Here is a 14,855-nt window from a genome sequence, read left to right as displayed (position 1 = left end):
GCAGTTTTCTAAAACTGTAAAGATACTAATTACCAACTGATTATAAGGTATAATACTAGTTTAGAGATATTCGTATTTGCTGGCTTTATAACTTTAATTCATAAACATAGCAAGAATCAGAGATTACGACAATATATAAGAATTACTTACAAGTTCATTAACAAAATCCGCTTTTTTTCTAGTCAAGGGACATAATTATTCAAATATACTAATGCAAGTAACTAAGTCGGAGAAGGAGCGAAAATCCGAAACGGTACCTTAAAAACAGAAAATAGTTCCACGTGTGTGTCCTAAGTGATCAATCTACTTGTTATTTACGAAGAAAGAAATTTAACTTCAACCAGATGCTCCGCAGGGCGTAGCTTTATACGACCGCAGAGGTTGAACCCTGAACGGTTGGGGCAAGTATGGTCACAACATTCAAGCTGGATTCAGCTCTAAATTTGGATTGTGATTAAATAGTTGACACAGCATAGGTTTCTGACACAGAATGAATGTGTTCTAATGAACTTAAAATTTTTGTTTTCTCTTAGAGCAATTCACTATGCTGTTGAATATTAATCCTCTCAAAAAAAAATTATGTCAAAATTTTTCATTTCAAATGAGAAAATTTAACCCAATTTTTTAATCACATCCCCCTTTCCCTCATTCCAAATTAATCTCAATAAATTTCTAATGGAGTTTGCAACAATAACTACTCATTTAAATACATCATAAAATATTAAGATGTAAAAAAAACTGCTTGTTATCACTGAATGGTATAGATTATTTTAATTTATCAGTTGGTAGTAAAAAGTGAATATACATTGAATATAACAAAGATTTGAGTTGATTCTGGACAAAGAAAGATAACTCCAATTAAAAAATAATATTGCTATTTCACAATATTGGGCAATTCGATATTTCTTGCTTACTATTCTGGACAAAGAAAGATAACTCTAATTAAAAAAAAATATTGCTATTTCACAATATTGTGCAATTAGATATTTCTTGCCATTGTGCAATACTGTGCAATTGAAAAGACTTGCTATTGCACAATACTTAATATAATATTTTAGACCCCGATTTGGACCAACTTGAAAACTGGGCCAATAATCAAGAATCTAAATACATTTTTTGATTCAGCATATCAAAGAACCCAACCGAATAATTTTTTGTCAAAATCAAACTAAGTTTAATTTTGGACCCTTTGGACCTTAATGTAGACCAATTTGAAAATGGGACCAAAAATTAAGAATCTACATACACAGTTAGATTCCACATATCAAGGTCCCAATTATTCAATTCTTGATGAAATCAAACAAAGTTTAATTTTGGACCCTTTGGGCCCCTTTTTCCTAAACTGTTAGGACCAAAACTCCCAAAATCAATACCAACCTTCCTTTTATGGTCATAAACCTTGTGTTTAAATTTCATAGATTTCTATTTACTTATACTAAAGTTATGGTGCGAAAACCAAGAAAAATGCTTATTTGGGTCCCTTTTTGGTCCCTAATTCCTAAACTGTTGGGACCTAAACTCCCAAAATCAATACCAACCTTCTTTTTGTGGTCATAAACATTGTGTTTAAATTTCATTGATTTCTATTAACTTAAACTAAAGTTATTGTGCGAAAACCAAGAATAATGCTTATTTGGGCCCTTTTCTGGCCCCTAATTCCTAAACTGTTGAAACCAAAACTCCCATTATCAATCCCAACCTTTCTTTTGTGGTCATAAACCTTGTGTCAAAATTTCATAGATTTCTATTAACTTAAACTATAGTTATAGCGCGAAAACCAAGAAAATGCTTATTTGGGCCCTTTTTGGCCCCTAATTCCTAAAATGTTGGGACCAAAACTCCCAAAATCAATACCAACCTTCCTTTTGTGGTCATAAACCTTGTGTTAAAATTTCATAGATTTCTATTAACTTTTACTTAAGTTAGAGTGCGAAAACTAAAAGTATTCGGACGACGACGACGACGACGACGTGATAGCAATATACGACGAATTTTTTTTCAAAATTTGCGGTCGTATAAAAATTGTTGAGATCTTTAAAAAAAAATCACAAATTGTTGCATTAAAGAATACAAAGAAAATAACCTTATCTTCAAGGGCCTTGAAGGTGCTTGTTACTCCTACCCAATCTGCTCAGTGGTATTTTCAAAATGGCTACGGGGGACACGGCCTGAAAAAATATTTTAATATTGTGTCAGATTAAATATTCCGATAAACGGTTTAAAGATATTACTCTAAATCAGAGACATGTAATACAATATGTCTCTGTCTAGTTCAAATAATTGAAATATAATTACCTTTCTGTGTGAAATTGCGTGAATTGATTTTCTCTCGTTTATCTTCAAGCTCGATCTTGCTCACTTGATGAATATGCATTCGTGGTAATCATCCGCAACAACAATTTTTCGGTACATCATTGATATTGAAGATCGTTTGATTAATATACGAATATTTCTAAAGACAAAACATTTTCATATTATTAATTTGCATTTAAAAAAATCAAAAAAATCTGAGTATCCATTGAAAACATGAATTCAAAAGAAGCGACAAGGAATTTTATTCTGCACTATAATGTCCGCGGATTCGGTTAATTTCCCAACACTAATTATATATGCATTTCTTTGATCTTTGAAGATCTTTGAAAAGTAGGCGATGGCAATACACCCGAGGCCCCTCAGGGGCCTCTGATGTAAAAATCATGCATCATTATTCTAAGTTTTGTATTTAGGTAAAGATTGAAACAAACTGTGTGTAAAAAAGAATGATTTACTATTATTTAATAGTAACGATTGTCCATGAAAAAAGAGTCATCTTGACCTAAATTAATTCTGGTTACGATATATTAAAAGATACAAACTCTAACCAACTACAAGTCATAGAATCATATCTTTTAGATCGCACTTCTTTGATGAAAATGGACCTTTAAAAAAGATTCAAATTTGTGTTAAGGTCCAGACGATAATAACAACACATAAAAGAGGAATGCTTTTTGTTACTGAGCACTTCTTTGATTTTATTGAAGGTCCACACAAAATGTTTGTTACAGAAGTACAAAAATAAACTATACTCGTTAATTATTATGTCATTTATAATTATATCAATGGAGAACTACTAGTCAAGTATAGTTTTACTATGAATTCTTCTCGTTGTTGTTAATGGCGTTCTAATTCTTATCACAAACAAGCTTGTCTATAGTCTGGGGATTTCTGTTGTTTTTGCTAACATTTTTTTTCCATATCCCATGTTAGGATCAATGTAAGAGGTTGAAAATATTTTTCGTTAACTTGAAAGTTGCTTTTGACGATGGATCTAAAAAAAACCATCTTGATTGTTTCTGTGGGGATTCTTTCTCCTGTATATGGATCACTCACGGGGTAAAAATTGGAAAATTGTCGAAACTAATTTGACTTTTATGTATAGCATAGTCCGAATTATATACTAAAAAGGATTAAAATTCACAAACTAGTTTATTTGCACTAACTATTGATGTGCCATGCCCTTTTAAAATAAGATTGAACCAGATGCTCCGCAGGGCGTAGCTTTATACGACCGCAGAGGTTGAACCCTGAACGGTTGGGGGCAAGTATGGACACAACATTCAAGCTGGATTCCGCTCTAAATTTGGATTGTGATTAAATAGTTGACACAGCATAGGTTTCTGACACAGAATGAATGTATTCAAATGAACTTAAAATTTTTGTTTTCTCTTAGAGCAATTCACTATGCTGTTGAATATTAATCCTCTCAAAAAAATGTTTGAAGAAATTTTCTTTTTATTTATGAAATTTCAAATGAGAAAAATTGAACCCAATTTTTTAATCACATCCCCCTTTCCCTTATTCCAAAACTAATTTCAATTAAAATATTCTAATGGAGTTTGCAACAATTACTACTCATTTAAATACATCATAAAATATTAAGATGTAAAAAAACTGCTTGTTATCACTGAATGGTAAAGATTATTTAAATTTATCAGTTGGTAGTAAAAAGTGAATATAAATTGTATATTGTATATAACAAAGATTTAAGTTGATTCTGGACAAAGAAAGATAACTCCAATTAAAAAAAATTCTTGCAGATATTTCTTGCTTACTATACTCTTAATTAAAAAAAAAATGCTATTTCACAATATTGTGAAATTAGATATTTCTTGCCATTGCACAATACTGTGCAATTGAAAAGACTTGCTATTGCACAATACTTAATATAATAATTTTAGATCCTAATTTGGACCAACTTGAAAACTGGGCCCATAATCAAAAATCTAAGTACATGTTTAGATTCAGCATATCAAAGAGGCCCAAGAATTTAATTTTTGTTAAAATAAAACTTAGTTTAATTTTGGACCCTTTGCACTTTAATTTAGACCAATTTTAAAACTGGACCAGAAATTAAGAATCTACATACACAGTTAGATTTGGCATATCAAAGAACCCCAATCATTCAATTTTTGATGAAATCAAACAATGTTTAATTTTGGACCCCGATTTGGGCCAACTTGAAAACTGGGCAAATAATCAAAAATCTAAGTACATTTTTAGATTCAGCATATCAAAGAACCCAAAGGTTTCAATTTTTGTTAAAATCAAACTAAGTTTAATTTTGGACCCTTTGGACCTTAATGTAGACCAATTTGAAAACGGGACCAAAAATTAAGAATCTACATACACAGTTAGATTCGGCATATTAAAGAACCCCAATTATTCAATTTTGATGAAATCAAACAAAATTTAATATTGGACCCTTTTGGGCCCCTTTTTCCTTAACTGTTGGGACCAAAACTCCCAAAATCAATACCAACCTTCCTTTAATAGTCATAAACCTTGTGTTTAAATTTCATAGATTTCTAGTTACTTTTACTAACGCTATGGTGCGTAAACCAAGAAAAATGCTTATTTGGGTCCCTTTTTGGCCCCTAATTCCTAAACTGTTGGGACCGAAACTCCCAAAATCAATACCAACCTTCCTTTTGTGGTCATAAACATTGTGTTTAAATTTCATTGATTTCTATTTACTTCAACTAAAGTTATTGTGTGATAACCAAGAATAATGCTTATTTGGGCCCTTTTTTGGCCCCTAATTCCTAAACTGTTGAAACCAAAACTCCCAAAATCAATCCCAACCTTTCTTTTGTGGTCATAAACCTTGTGTCAAAATTTCATAGATTTCTATTAACTTAAACTAAAGTTATAGTGCGAAAACCAAAAAAATGCTTATTTGGGCCCTTTTTGGCCCCTAATTCCTAAAATGTTGGGACCAAAACTCCCAAAATCAATACCAGCCTTCCTTTTATGGTCATAAACCTTGTGTTAAAATTTCATAGATTTCTATTCCCTTTTACTAAAGTTAGAGTGCGAAAACTAAAAGTATTCGGACGACGACGACGACGACGACGACGACGACGCCAACGTGATAGCAATATACGACGAAAATTTTTTCAAAATTTGCGGTCGTATAAAAATGAATTGATATACAACAACCTTATCTTAAAAGATTTTTTGGGGGCACTCAACGACCCCACATAACGAGTTTTGGGTGGACGTCAATTTGAATTTGACCTCAAACTGAAGGTCTTGAATTACCGGTCATCTTGGCAATTTATAGTAGGTTGGTATATTTTTAAGAATTTGAGAGGAACGTTTAATACACAGTATGTATGCATGAAACTCTTATCGTTTTCTTTAAATATGTAAGCTTGAAATTGCAGCGTATTTTTTATTGCACTTGGTGACCTTTGACCTTGTGTGGAAATTGAAGGTGACATGAACTTAAGATTATTGGTGTACGTCCCAAGTCTCTACGAATTCTGGTTCTCGAAATACATTTTTTCAAAAATTGTGTCTATTTTTTTCAAGGGAAATAACTCCTTATAAGGGTTAACAACAAAACGATTTATAAATACGTTAACTTTTCTACATTGGCTAGAGGTATAGGGGGATGGTTGATATCTCACAAATATGTTTAACCCCGCCGCATTTTTGCGCCTGTCCTAATATAAGTCAGGAGCATCTGGCCTTTGGTAGTCTTGTATTTTAATTTTAGTTTCTTGTGTACAATTTGGAAATTTGTATGGCGTTCATTATCACTGAACTAGTATATATAATTGTTTAGGGGCCAGCTAAAGGACGCCTCCGGGTGCGGGAATTTTTCGCTACATTGAAGACCTGTTGGTGACCTTCTGCTGTTTTTTTTTACGGTCGGGTTGTTGTCTCTTTCACGCATTCCCCATTTCCATTCTCAATTTTATTATTAACATTGCCATCTGTGCTTGTACACGTTGCCGTTTTCAAATCGATTCTAACTCTTAATACTCTTTAAGAAAAATGCATTTAGGAAAGAAATTGCTTCAAGGGGATATGACTCTCATAGGGGATGATGAAACCCTATGAGCCTCATATGAGGGGGAGGACAGGACTAAGGGAGACAGGGAGAAACGGGGTAGGAGAAAGGAGAAAGGGGGTAAGAGAAAGGAGAGGAAGGCTGGGAGAAAGGAGAAAAAGTTGGAGAAAGGAGAAAAAATAAAATATCTCTCCTTTTAAGAAATGATCTAATATTTCAAGAAAAAATATCAAAACATTATGATTCAATCGAATTTCAATTTAAAAGTGATACCGATAGCTTAAATGATCAATCTAGTATGAATTAGACGTTCCATTAGATTAAATCCTGATTTTAACTCAACGTTTGATTACGTTTTGACTTCGTTATTGACAATTTTACGTTGAACGTTATCATTTCCGGTTTTCTATAATGGAAACAATTAGTGCTGGGGTCCATATATTTGGACGAATGCAAGGAAATGCCTTGGTTAATCATTTCATTTATCTGGAAATATCCAATGCAACGCCATGTCTAAAAAAAGAAACAGACAAACAATAGTACACAAAACACAACGCAGAAATACACGGAAAATGAAGTGATAGCAGGTGCTCCGGAAGAGTAAGATACCCTGTTCTATATGTGCATGGTACCCATTTATATTAGTAAAAGCCTAGCAAGTCTAACAAGGGAATAAATCAAAAGGATCTAGCATCATGATCTGAAGAGCATTGACAATTGGCAAGAATATTTTGCAAGATTTCTTTTAATGACAAATTGAATTCCACTTCAATTATTATATGGAAAATACAATGTTTTGACTTCAAACTATTCAAATATAGTAAAAAAAAATAATACAGAAAACGTGTAAGAAAGAATACATTGTATGTACACTAGCCGTATTTTGAAACACATTCAAATAAACAAAATAAAGGACAATTATGAGCTATGCCATGAGCGCATAGTATGCTCGTTCCCAACTGGAGGTTAACTGAATTTGACATATTCCCCGTTTCCATTCTTATTCAATGAAAAACTGCTTTTAGGGACTGTAATCTAATTCTGATCAAAATATTAATCATAGGGGTAAGACCTATTTCTACAACCAAAAAAAATTGCAAAAGTGTATTTTTGTTTGAATAAAGTACGCTAACAGAATTTTATTTTGATCAAATTAAATTAGAGCGATTAAAAAATGCCAGTGTGAACTGGGTCGAACTCGAAAATGAGTTGTCATCAAAGAGTAAACGGACCTTGGGACCTTATAACAACTCTGTAATTAAATTTTGAAGCAATTACAGTAAGGCATCTAAAGATATAGCTTAACATGTGAACAGCCATTCCTTTTCTCAAAGAAAAATGACATATAAGTCGAAACAAAACATGACTTCATAAAAAAGCATTCAAACATTGAGACCATTATAATAAACACGTTTGTAAAGTTTGAAGTTATTCGACTAAGCTGTTCTCAAGTTGTGGTGCGATACAAACGGACAGACAAACAATTGTTTGCCATGATATGCACGTCTTAAAAAAAGAAGGACGTATGTTCAAAAACAGTTCTAAAATTATTTATCTATTACATTACATATACACTTGTGAGTGTCAGAGAAGAGAATCTGTTGGTTGATCTTGAAGTAGTCAAATTGCGGTATAAAGTTCCGATATGGATAAGGCACCTGTCATTAGTCAGGAACCTATTGTTTAGTGGTTGTCGCTTGTTGGTATGTTTCATAGATGTCTATCGTTTCTCGTTTTGTAAATAGATTAGACAGTTGGTTTTCCTGTTTGAATTGTGTAACACTGGTTATTTTGGGGCCCTTTATAGCTTACTGCTCGGTATGAGCTAATGCTCCGTGCTGAAGGCCCTACTTTCAGCTATAATTATTAACTTTTTATATATTGTGACTTGGATGGAGAGATACCACATTTTCTTTAATATTTAGATTTCATTTATGTATGATCACTCTTGTTTTGGTGTAACTGCCGGTTTTTTGTAAAAAAAACCCAAACATTTCTTCAATGAAATGAGGGGTAATGATCAATAATGGTTTAGTGACTTTTTTATTTCCAATGAACGATACAGAAAAGCAGGTGACAATAAAGCGATATATATATATATATGTGCATGGTCATTCGCCTGAACGTCCGTATCAGGTGCACCATAACTTGAGAATCTCTTAGTTGAATTACTTCAAACTGTACAGAGTTGGTCATGTCGGGGTCAATTATAGCTTGCTGTTCGGTGTGAGACAAGGCTCCGTGTTGAAGGCGTTGCTTTGACATGTAATTTCTAACTTTAAATACTTTGTAACTTGGATGGAGAGTTGTCTTTTTTGCACTTAAAACAGACTCATACCATATCTTTTTATTTGTATGGGACAAAATCGCACTTAAATAATATTATATCGCAGGGCAATGTGCAAACGGGGTGACATCCGCTTTTCTTCGCATTGGCAAGTCTAGTTCTTTTTACTTTGGTTCATCTATGTGTTTCGAAGTAAAAGGCGACCGCCATTTTCTTGATCTAGTATACAATAATGGCAAGGGGACTGGTCAAGACCGACTCTGGGTGCTGGATTTCTCGCTTGTCGAAGACCCATTGATTGCTTTGAGTTGTTTGACATTTTGGTCGGTTTATTGTCTCTTTGACATATTCTGCGTTTCCATTCTTTATTCTATATGATAAAATTTGAAGAAGCGCTGAACATTGTACTAATTCTCAGTCGTTTACAAGCATTTAATTAAACTAAACTATAAAATGATAAAATATTCTTAGTTTAAAAGATGGAAAGCTATAAACTTTGAGATTGTTTTGATATCTCTTTCTATCACAGTCGAATATTCTGTTGCTTTATTTTTTCAATTAACAAATTTATCTCAAACAGATACTGCTTCAGTTTATAAAGAAAAAATGCACTAGCAACTTAAATCAGAAGAAACTATTGTTTTGTCATGCGACAGAACCAGACGAGGGCGTACAATTAATAAACCAAGACATTTACAAGATTTTTATTGAAAACAATTAGCGTCGTTTTCCTTACATGAGAAATGTTTGCCGCCTTTAATTTCTTATTGTTATAATGATCAATCATGAATTGTTTTTGTGCTTATAAATTGTGGCTTCTGTACAGACAAAAACGACAGATACAGCTTTATTTTAATTTATCTCAAAAGGAGATGTTTTATTTTAATGGGAGAAAGGAGAACGGGGGTAGGAGAAAGGAGAAGAGGGGTAGGAGAAAGGAGAAGAGGGGTGGGAGAAGGGAGAAGGGTACCCCCTGTCCTCCCCCTCTCATATGGTAATACATCATGATAAGATCTGCCTATTGTCCAATGATATCTTTAAAAACAATGAGGGCACCCATGTTGAAAAAACCCAATAATAAGGAGATAACTTCTAAATGGGATGATAGTTCCTACAAAAGTTCATCTGGTAAAACTTCATGATGAGGTCTATCAATTTATGCTGTTGTTAGCGAGAGTCTCCTGTCTTCAGTCAAATATTAAAAAAAACCCCGAGTTTACTTACCAATCAGATCATGTTCAAATAACTTTATATATATATACATTATGTACACAGCCATGTATCACCATCATTGATGGCGATCCGATGGATACACCTGTTGTAGGGTTGTCACTGACTCAGACGTATATATTAAGTCCTCTATATAGATAAAGAAATTGGCCTTGAGGAAAAAGGGTGGTACAGGATTAAATCATATAAATGGTCAGAAATCTCTAAACTTAAACTTATTGATGCTATATTGACCGAAAATGTAAAGAATGAGATAATAGTGTTTGAAATGGTTATTAATTACGATGAAAATCAGGTTGGTGATGACGAGGCTTCAGAAAAATTGACAAAATTTTTAGATAATATTTCAAGCCTTTCTTGTAAAGCAACTCCAAAAACTAAGAGGAGGAAGAAGAAAAAGAAATTAAAAGTTTGGTCAGACAATGTTATATATGAAACCAAGCGTCAAATAAATAAAATAGGGAACAAAATAAGGAATAATCCAAATAATAATAGTTTAAAGCAAAAGTTTTTTTTAGTTAAAAAAAAACTTGAAGAAAATGGTTAAACAGAAAAAGTATGAATATAAACCAAAATTTTATAATTGTTTAAGTGAATATATCAATCAAAATCCAAAGAAATATTGGAAAATTTTAAAATCTCTTAAGGTTAAAACGAAAAAGATGAAATACCAGAGGTATTTCAAAAAGATGAAGAAGTTTTAATAAAACGCTTTCAAAATCAAGGTAAACCTTCATCTATAAATAATGCTTTTATGATAGACATTGAATCACAATTAAAGCTACTAGAAAATAATATAGACTTCAAAGCTGAAACAGATGCTTCAATATCTTGTTCAGAAGTAAATAAGGTAATCAGAGGACTAAAACTTCAAAAGTCTGCTGGACCAGATATAATTATAAATGAAATAATTAAAACCTCAAATCAAGTTATAATGAAGTCAATTGTTAAAATATTTAATTTAATTCTAAAAACGGGTATATACCCAAAATCATGGAAGGACTCATATATAATCGCACTTCATAAGAAGGGAGATAAATCTGATCCCAATAATTACAGAGGTATATCTTAAATCATTAATCTTCCTAAAATATTCAATACTGTACTCAATAATGTACTAATCACAAGTGTGGATAAACAGCTGAATAACTGTCAATTTGGCTTCAGAGAAAATCACAGAACTGCTGACAATATTTTCATATTAAAATCTTTAATTGATAAATATATACACAAAAATAACATAAAATCTATGCATGCTTCATTGACTTAAGAAAGGCATTTGACTCTGTATGGAGGACAGCCCTTCTATATAAATTATGCAAAATGGGAGGAGAAAGTCTTTTTACATGTAGAGTAATAAAACAACAATATTTAAATACAAAATCCTCTTTAAAATATAAAAATCACATTTCTGACTATTTTGACACTAGAGGTGCAAAACAAGGGGATTCATTAAGTCCTACTTTGTTCAACATTTTTATAAATGATATCACTAAAGGTTTGAAAGATGACAACTCAAGTCCATTGGAGCTTATAAATAGTAAACTAGGCTCCCTCCTGTTTGCTGATGATCTGCTTTTACTATCAGAATCTAAAGAGGGTCTCCAAAATAGTCTAAATAAATTTTCCACGTTTTGTGAAAACTGGCAGCTTTCTCTAAACATAAATAAAACAAAAAGTATGGCCTTTTCAACAACAAAACAAAAGCCTGAAAAATACATATATGTTAAAAGAAAAAAATAGAGAATGTTTTGGAATATCCTTACTTGGGTCTGCTGATTAAATCAAATAGTAATCTCAGTCAAAGTATAGCTGAATTAACAAAAAAGGCAAAAAAGGTTTTGTTTTCTATTAAAACATCTATAATACTAAAATTACGAGGTCCAATTTGTCAGCCGTCATCACGTAAAAACGAGGAATCAAAGAATTCAACTTTATATATAACTAATATAGTACAAAGGTGTAGATTGAAAATTACACCACTCCAGGCCCTTTTGTTTTCCACGTAATTAATATTGCCAATAATTAAGAAGTTCCGGATCGAGTCCGATACCGATACCAATAGTATATTCACCTGTTACCGATTACCTTATCTGTACGTTCTGCATCTGACAGGCGCACCACCAAACGGTGTATTTCAGGATTAATATGCTATATAGTATTACACGGGTCATAATCACAGGGTTGACACTAAAGTTCCAGTTCGACGGGTTCAAACAGAAATTTAAGATTTGAAAGCAGAGAAAACTGTGTATCTTATAATCGGCATGACTTTATCAAATGACAATACTATAGTTATATACTTTGATTTAGTCACGGACCCGCGATATCACGGGTGTGTTCTAGTATATACTAATTATCTTGGCAGCCTTCCTATAGTGAGACCTATATTGACTTATAATTCTGAAATAACATATTTGGACTCATACATAACATATTTCAAAGCTAAAAAAAGACGGCTTTTGTTTCTGGAAAAATTGCGGACCCCTTTAATTTTATTTAATTCAATTCAATTAAATTCAAAGTTTTATTGCCATATAAACTTTACAGTTTGTGACATATAACAACAACAAAAACAAATAAAGACAATAACTAAGTAACTCAATATATATACACAAATTGACAAGACCAGAGACATATAATAATTATATGTCTCTGACAAGACTCAAATAGAAAACTTGCATCTTGGTTATTGCAAGTTTACCCTTGGCACTAACAAGAGTGTCTCAATTTTTTGTACAAGGAACGAATTTGGAAGACTGCCTATTGAATGTCATATAAAAACCCTAACTATAATGTATTTAGCAAGGCTGTTCACCTCAAATTTGAATCCCTTATTACATGAATCTTTTCAATTTACTAAAACTTTGGATTCTAGTGGCTCATGGTTCACTTTTGCAAAAGATATTCTTTCTGAATCTAATCTAGATAGACTCAAAACCTGTGATCATTTAAAACAATTAAAAAATTATTAAAGCTATATTAAACCCCAAATAAACTCATACTACAACAACCTGTTGATGGCTAAGTTAAAACCTATTGATGGTAAAAGTAAATTAATTTTTTTATAAAGGACTTGAGCCTAATCTATTGATCAAACCTTACCTCTCTAACCCAAACTTTGAATTTAGAAAATTAATTACAAAACTTAGAATCAGTGACCATTCATTATTAATTGAAAAGGGAAGGCATTTTAAAATTCCTCGCGAAGAGAGACTTTGCAAAAAGTGCAAAGTACTAGATGATGAGAACCATTTCTTAATACATTGTTCTCATAATTCAAATATTAGATTAACATATTTTGATTGCATTAACAGAGAAAGTAATTCATTTGCTAATCTCACGGACAATGACAAAGTTATATATATACTTAACCCATCAACACCAACACAAGTGAATAAACAAGAATCCTTTATAAAAAAAGTCAATGGAACTGAGGACAGCCTCGGGACCCTTTAATATTTACAGGAATTTGTGTATACATTTGTATATTGAGTTACTTAGTTATTGTCTTTATTTGTTTTGTTGTAATATATGTCACAAACTGTAAACTTTATATGGCAATACAACTTCAACGGAGTGAATGGAATTGAATTGAATAAATGTTGGTCAGCGATGTTATTCGAAATAGAATTTTACTAACACATTTACGATTTTCAGTGGCGGATTCAGAACTTTTCCTAAGGGGGCCCTGCTGACTGACCTAAAAAAAGGGGGGGGGGGGGCTACAGTCATGCTTCATTGATTCCCTAAATAATCAACCCAAATTTTCCCACGAATCCCTGGATCCGCCTATACTGCTTGTGCTTAAACACGGCCTAAACAGTGTCAGTGTCAAAAATTGGAAGTTTGCCAAGCTTGATTTGAATGATTAGATACGTCGTTATAATTTTTGTAATTAGTTTATGCATAGAAAAAGGGGAATAATATACTACATAATTCTTTTAAGTTACTTTTTATGCTCAGTATGCTCCCCCACGAAATTGACCGGTCATTATTTTCTAATTCATGAGGGGCTTGACAGGGGGTAAGTTTCTCCCTGCTCCCGCCCTTCTTCTCCCTTCTCCAAGCCTCTTTTCCCCTTTAATCGGGAATAGTCCTGTCAAGGACGGCAGTAAAAATCGTGAATGTATGACCCCAGATTAACTCTGATGCACACCGTTTCTCGATGATTTTTTTAAAGTATAAATCCAAACTAAAGTAACACAGGCAGGATAATGTGAGAAAATACGGGGAACTTTTGTGACACTATTAGTGCAGTTTCGTAAGAAACCAATTCGTTTTAATGCAGGTTGCAGAAAAACGCTGCTTGCAAAATAGAAAAATAAAATTCTTTTGGAAAATAATACGAATATCAAAGATATATACATAGTTCAAGAATTAACAAATAAGAATAATAAAATTGTCCTTGAACTTGGTTATTTTGGCTCACAACTTTCCCTTTATGTTCCAAGTGTAAAATTGAAAATGAAAAAGAGGAATGTGTCCCAGAGACAACAATGCCGACCATAGAACCTGAGACTACTATAACAGTAGTAGTCTCAGATAGAACAGACAACAGCAGAAGGTTACCTATATATAGGTCTTCAATGCAGCGAGAATTTCCCGCACCCGAAGGCGGCCTTCAGCTGGACCCTGGACAAATATATACTAGTATAAGTTCAGTGATAATGGACGTCATAATAAACTCCAAATTATAACCAAGAAACTTACATTAAACATCATATATACAAGACTTTAACCCGTTTTGGAATATTTTTGGACTGAACAGAGAATATGGTTCCGGAATCTTGTAAACAGTTTTAAATGTGCACCCGTTGGGATGAAATTAAAAAACTAGAGGCTCTAAAGAGTCGCTCACCTTGGTCTATATTAATATTAAACATTGTACACAGATGGATTCATGACAAAATTGTGTTTTGGTGATGGTGATGTGTTTGTAGATCTTACTTTACTAAACATTTTTGCTGCTTACAATTATCTCTATCTATAACAGTAGTT

This window comes from Mytilus trossulus, chromosome 13 (genome assembly GCF_036588685.1).
Source record: "Mytilus trossulus isolate FHL-02 chromosome 13, PNRI_Mtr1.1.1.hap1, whole genome shotgun sequence".
Classification (NCBI taxonomy): Eukaryota; Metazoa; Mollusca; class Bivalvia; order Mytilida; family Mytilidae; genus Mytilus; species Mytilus trossulus.
Note: the sequence above shows the minus strand (reverse complement) of the source record.